This window comes from Astatotilapia calliptera, unplaced genomic scaffold, assembly GCF_900246225.1.
Source record: "Astatotilapia calliptera unplaced genomic scaffold, fAstCal1.2 U_scaffold_147, whole genome shotgun sequence".
NCBI classification, from domain to species: Eukaryota; Metazoa; Chordata; class Actinopteri; order Cichliformes; family Cichlidae; genus Astatotilapia; species Astatotilapia calliptera.
The window spans coordinates 38,926-46,093 of record NW_020535671.1 but is presented as its reverse complement, the minus strand read 5'-3'; the positions used below and the strand labels follow the sequence as shown (position 1 = coordinate 46,093).

At 43.3% G+C, this 7,168-nt stretch overlaps 1 pseudogene; it reads right to left on the bottom strand.

The window, feature by feature from the left end:
• Positions 1-469: 469 nt before the first annotated feature.
• The window catches only part of LOC113017549 (low-density lipoprotein receptor-related protein 8-like), a 44,339-nt pseudogene continuing 37,640 nt past the window's right edge, over positions 470-7,168 (bottom strand).

Genomic DNA, 7,168 nt, shown 5'->3' with positions numbered 1-7,168 from the left:
AAAAGACCGTTACCACAACAGGCTGGTTAAGGAGAAGGAAGTGAGATAGAACAGCGGGGAATGAAAATAGAGAAGCTCAGTGGAAAAAGAGGAGAAAGGGAGACAAGATTCCAGTCTAGGTGGAACCCAGAAGAAAAATGGCAGCTTTGTTATGTGATGCCCTCTCACTATTCTGCCTCCTCTCCCCAACCTTCGTCTTCGTTTCTTTCCAATTCAGCCCCCCCAACGTGTTGTTTGTCCCCTCCTTCCCTGGCTGCTCGTAGAGGAGGAATGCAGGCTGCCTGCCTACGGTTGCGAAAGTCTGGCCCACATAATGCAAGCCTGATTTCTCTGGCTGCCCGAGCTGCCACACTGAGACAAAGGGCAAGAAAAAGTTAGGACGAGAAAAGAAGAGGAAGAAAACCACTAAAGAGATAAAAGGCAATACATAAGATTTGTACAAATGTTTGTAATAAAACTGGGAAAAACGAGAGAGAAGGAGTAAAGCCCCCTCTCTCGTTCCGCGAGGGTAGGTTGTTACTTCGACCTTGAATCTTAATATGACTCAGTCGTGCACCTGTTTCAGTGTCTGTCTGAGCGTGCTTCCCGCCTGTCATCATGCCAGTGATACCCAGAATTCTTTGCCTTCTTTCTCTCCGGGGTGACACAAAGAAATCTGTGTTACCATGCCAACAGATCAAAGCGCTAGACTCCCGTCTCGCCCTCCCTCCTTTATGCTTTTTGGCTGCCCTTCGCCGCTTGCTCTCTGACACCCAAAACAAGAAGCATATTCGGTAAATGTCATAAACTCCTAATGACGCACAGTCTGGATTTAAGGGCATTTTACTTTACTGCTACGTGTTGCAGCTGCCACTGTATCCAGGGTTTGTAGAAAATGCCGCTTCCAGTGACTTTTAAAACTGCATATACATCAATGGGAAGTCATCAGGGTAATCCTGAAATTGCGTTGCTGAGATTTATGGTTTCTGCAAGATAAATTGTATTTCGAGAGAGTCCTTCATCCTGATTTGTGCTCCTTTTTTCAAATTTTGTGTGACCTCAAAACAAAATCGCATTAGTTCAATGCTATGACGCAACTATCTACTCTACATGTCCAATTTATTTGTGAGCAGTGGCTATAGAGCAACTCCTCTTTCACCTCTCTTTTTTTGCATCTCATCTGCACTAATCATGATTTCTTGGCTGCTGAACCTTTCTGAAGCAAAGGAATAATGCTTTGCCTGTGCACAAGGGTTTTGTCAGGAAATGGGGATCACTCACTTCAACAACCAAAAACACTAACACGATGCACAAATAAATGGGATGGCGGGTCGGCAGCAGGGATGTATCGCATGAATATGGTCGCTGAAGGTGAACGAAATGTGTGTCGAGGGTTTACGTGTACGCGTGACAGGTGTGTTCGGTAATTACTTCAAAAACATAAAGAAATTAAATGATATGTGAACGTGTGCGAGCCTGTTCTTTCTTTCCACCGGGCTGACATGTACAAGAAAACGGGCTTTTCCAAACCCTCGTGCCAACTCCCATTTTCCAAATATTTCACACCTCTTCCTTTCCTCCGCAGTACCTCTCACTTAGCGTTCGAGAGCATCGGCGCCCCCGAATACCAGTGAGAGTTGTTGTCTGTGACGCCGCCCCCTAGAGGAAGCGCTATGAATGGCTGACTGTGGCTGCCACTCACTGCTGGGTAGACGTGACCGATGGACTCGCTCTGACGCCCGATGTGGATTTCGTCGTCGTCATCCTCTGTGGTTTTGCGGTACACTGGGTTGTCGAAGTTCATGCTCTTGGTGTTCTTGCGCCGCCAGTTGCGCCAGACCAGGTATCCACCGGTGCAGAGCAATCCGATGACCACTGTGGCAAGGATAGGGACTGCATGTGTTTAACACACACACAACAACAACACACGCGGAGCGTTAACACAGCCCGGGGACACAGAGCGGCGCTTTAAGCACTCACGCACAAACACACGTTGCACTGTCCACCTGAAGGCTCATTATTTTTCAGTTTTGGTTTTTGAATGTTGTTTGCATACAGCTTCTCAAAAATTTTAAAAACAAAACAAAACAAACAACAACAAAAAAAAACATGGAAATATTCGCCTTCTGGAAAACGTCCAGAGGTGCACAAGGAGATGAACCTGAAGGGGAAGCAGTCCACTTTTCTGAAACTGTTAGAAAAACTGGTGGCACTTTATGCATCTGTTTCTATAAATTTAGTGGGCTGAGCTTTTTATGTTTCATCCCCCGTATGTCTTCTGTATCTGCATTTTAAAAAATCTAAGCATTTATTAGAGAAACAATGAGCCTTCAAAGAGGAACTAATCATTCATTGCATTATATCCCCCCTCAGTGTCACGAAATGATCAAAAACATGCACACACAATATGCAACATAAATGTCTGCATGGTACACATGCACATAAACATCATTCCAACACACACACACACACGTGGGCACACTGAACCAAACTGGCATTTTATATTAAATCTGTAACCATTCAAGCCCTGAAGACACTGATTATGACCTTGTTTTTGAATAAAAGCCCCACAAGGTTGCTTAATTGTCATCAGCATATAATCCTGGTGCGCATTGCTCAAAAAACAGAATTTTGGGCAATGATTTATAATTTTGTATTTTATTGCACCGAAAAAATTAATATCTGGAGTGTCCGGATGGGGTTATGGGAGGAGAATAAGAAGAGGGTAAGAGGAGGAGAGAAGACGGGGAAAGGGTTGGGATTTGGAGGATTTGAGATAAGCGCCGTCTCTCCTCTTTCATTACCATATCAGCATAACTGCCCTGCAAGGACCTGTGTGTGTGTGTACAGTGCATGCTTTAGAGTTTTTGTATAATGAAAGCGCAAACACCCAAATCAGAGGTAAGTCAAGGAGGTTTGGATATGTGTGTCTGCATTCATAGATGTGTTTTCCTACGCTACAGTACGCCTGTCTAATTGCGACTTTATTAGATAGACACTTGAGATTCCTTCGTGGCTGGGTTGGAAACCCCAGCTCCTCCTTTGTTCTTCTCTAAATGCTCAATGGTTTAAAGGGAAAAAAAACAAAAAAACCCCATCAGCTTTCCTCTCATTTAGAAAATTTATCTCCAATGAGCGAGTGGCAAAACAGCCTGTCTTTGGCTAAAACTGATAATCACTGCTGGGCTGCTTCCCCTTATGGAGCTGTGGGTGGGTGTGGTGCATTACTGGGTATGAGCGGAGAGCTGGGGTGCAGAAATCCAGCCCGTGTGGACCTCCAACATTAATGTTTCAAAGCTGCTAAAAAAAAAGATTTGTGGTGGCAATAAATGGGAGAAGGACAAAAAAAGGATAAAGCGGAAAGGGTTAATAGTCTCCAGGGTTATTTTAATGAGCTGATATTTCAACTATAGAGACTGGAAAGAGAAAAAAAATAGCTTTACAATCTTTTAGCGCTCCCCTGAATTATCAAACTTGTTAATATTAGGGATGAAAGAGATCTCAATTAGTGGCATATGCTGCCACTATAAGGCCATTTGCACATTCAGCTGATTTCCCAGTCACGTTGGGCATGAAAGTATGAAATATTTCCATAAAATTCGATTTTCATTTTAATCGGAGCTAATAGAGTAGATTAACTTTTCTAAGCCGGTTTGATTGAAAGAACTACAATTGCCTTTTTCTGCCTTTGTAGAGGCGGCTTGATGGTTTTCTCTTTATTGCCTAAACAGACAACAGCATTATGTCTGAGGTCATTAGCTTCCTGCTCCAGGCCAAAAACACAATTTCATGGCATTAATCCACTTTTCTCTCCCCTCGTCTCCCGTAAAGCGGTATAACCCACTCTTAGTCTGCTCGGTCACAGAAATAGGTCAGAACATTGGCCTGATTGATACGATCTGATCAGAGCGGTGAACACGAGCAAAATGTACTAACAGCTGGTCGTGTGATGACAAAACCTGAATTGAATTTCACATTTGCTCAAATGTCATTAATAATGACATAATGTGCATATTACAGCGGCCTGGCCGTTTACTGACAGAGGGGCTCACTTCCATGTAATGGCTTTTTCTAGCCATAGGCCACGAGGATGTTGCTGGATAATACCATACCTCAGTACATTTTTTCAATAGATGCGATACAATTTTATGCCTGAATCTCACTATTGAACCAGATATAATGTGTTGAATTGTTATTATTATTAATGAGAATGTTTTAGATTTAATCAGCCAGGTAGAAACGCAAACATCCTAAAACCCAGGCACACGCACACAAACACATAACCTCATACTCACATTAACAACAAAACGCACGCAACATGCAGTTAACCAGACTTGAAGGAGCGAGGAGGGAGAGGCAGGCAAGCAGAAAGCAAAGACAACACAGTGAGGGAGTCAACAGTACTCACCGATAGGAATGACTATCCCAGAACAGCTACTGTGATGTTGTTACCTATGAGGTAGTGATCACTCGCAGCTGAGATGAACAGAAAGATGGAAGACAAGAAAAAAAGAGAATCAAACCAAGAAAAAGTTTTGCTTCAAACCCCACCAAGTGCCCTCCTAGAGAGCAAGAGAGATTTCAACACGGGAACATCAAAAGAAAGGCTGGAAAAGGATATTTGCATAATATAAGGGCAGAGAATCCATCTGATTTCAGTTTGGACTGCTGACTTTGTCTTCCCCAGCAGCATGTGTAAATGAAAAAGCCAATGAATCACACAGGGATGGCATAAAAATGCAGTGAGATGCCTTTTAATACACGAAGGAACAAATGCGTTTCCAGAAACCAATGCATCAGAATTTGTATGAATATAAGCAACGAGCACATGATCTCGCATTACTCCATTCTTTTTCTACGAGACGTTTCAAAACTGTGTCACAATGCAATGCAGAAGACATTTATTCTGGACATGCTTTGCATCCTTACTCCCCTTCAGCTCTCACCCCAACAGGTCGGCGGGGGAGCTTTTGACATTAATCTCGCTCCCAACCCTCGTATTAGCAGCAGGCTAGCTGTTAGCCAAAAGTGTGATCAGATGGCTATAATGAAGTCTGGTAAGGAAGATTAACACAAGAGAGCACAGTGCTGGCCCTGCATACTGATTGGTTCATTCGACAAAGTGACTGTTCCAGTTCTATGGCTGGCAAAAAGAGACAGATGGCATGTGATGGATGTGACAGACAATGCAGATGCAAATCATTCTTCATAAATTAAATCATATAGTGAATGAAATGCAAATAAATGCACACACGTGCGCACACACGAGAGCCACAAAAGGTGAAGCGACTTCAGACAGCGAGTTCTGAGTCAGCAGAAGCGAATTTTGGCTTTTCTTAAGTGTGAGTGACGTCCAGTGGGTCCAACAGTAAGACTCAAAAAGGCAGATTAACTGAATCTCATTAAAGAAACTGCTCTGGAAGGAGGCTGTTCTGGAAAGGGAGGGCACTGAGAAAGGGAGAAGAAGAAGAAAAGGGGACAAAAGTCTCAATTTCATGAGGGTCATTCTTACTGGAGGGATTTTAATATCAAAACGTTTACTGCCACTTATTATTTAAATATAACTGTCAGGGTTAGAATGCTATATCCAGTACAATTAACAATGATTAATAAAACAGTATATCGTAAATATACTGCTCAAAAATATACTTTAAAAACACATCAGATCAATATCTGTACTGATATGGACTGGGTAATGTGTTAGGAATGAGAAGATGCCACATCGAAATGAAAATGATCAACCCACAGACGGCTGAATTCAAAGAGACCCTGAAAATCAAAGTGAAAAATGATGCAGCATGCTATTGCTGTTTTGTGGAAATTTCATTGCAGCATCTCAAAATGGTATGTGCTTGTACACATCCCTGACCAAGATGGGGCACACTCGTAACAGGACGACGGATGGCGTCCTGGGAGATCTGAACCAGGGCTTCACTGAACTCCTGGACAGTCTGAGGTGTGACCATACAGGATCGGATGAACCAAAACATAACATCCCAGAGGTCTTTTAGTGGATTTGGAACTGCCTGCACACTTTTATCACATGAGGTCAGGCATTGTCGCACACCAGAAGGAACCCAGGAAGCACCAGTGTAGGGTCTGACATTGGCTCCAAGGATTTCATCCTGGGAGCTAATAGCAGTCAGGGTGCCATTGCCTAGCCTGTAGAGGTCTGTGCCCCCCAGACCATTACTAACCCGCCACCAAACCTGTCATGCTGACGATGTTACGGGCAGCATCATGGCTTCTACAGACTCTTTCATATCTGTCACACGTCTGTTTTTTTTTTTTTCCAAAAATCTTGAAATTAATTTTCTTTAATGTCGCTGAAAGATGTGCAAAATTACTACCGATATCAAAAGAAAACATTGGTTACCAGCTGTGTTTAATCTTTGCCCTCCCCAATCAGACTCCTGGTTCTCCCTCGCCCCACCATGCCCTCCCTCCCTCCCCCCAGCAGCGCACATGTGTAACAGCTGATGCCGGCAAACTTGACAGTGTGCACCGAGTTGAAAATTATAACACATGGCCCGTGGGTTTGGAGACTCGTCTTGTTCATGCCCCATTTTTCTCATCTGTGTCTGCTCCACCTCTCATCCGGAGCACTTGTGGTTTGCTGAGGAGGGCTGACAACTTCAGAGACCGGAAGAAACGTGCCTCTCGCCTCTTAGTAACTCTGAAGTACCGCGACCCCTAAAGTAATACAGCAGGCAACCTCTTTAATTCCCAGAAAATCACTTTCTCTCCCGCCTCTTTTTCCATCCCGTCTTTTTATATCCATGTAAATGCCGCCTTTCCTCCCAACAGTGTGTCATCTACAACTCCCATCCTCCCCGTTAAAGTGCTGGACTGTCATGTTCTTTTTCGCTCTCTGTTCACTCTTCGTTCTCTGTGGCTTTACTGTCTCACACTGCACGTTTTTGTTTTTTTCATTTAACATTCCTTCGTTTTACTCCTTGCTCCGTTTCTCATTCATTTCCCTGTCCTCCAACTCCCACTTAAAACTTTCATCATCTTTCCCTGTTTCTCTCCATCTGTACAGCTTTTTTTCATCCTCAACACCTACTCTTTTAATTCTTTTTTCTCTCCTCTAAATTACTTGTTAGAATGACATAAAGATATACAAGTATTACGATAAGTGTTTTAGTGTTAATCTTTCTTTTAGGGCATTTAAATAGTGCACAGACCC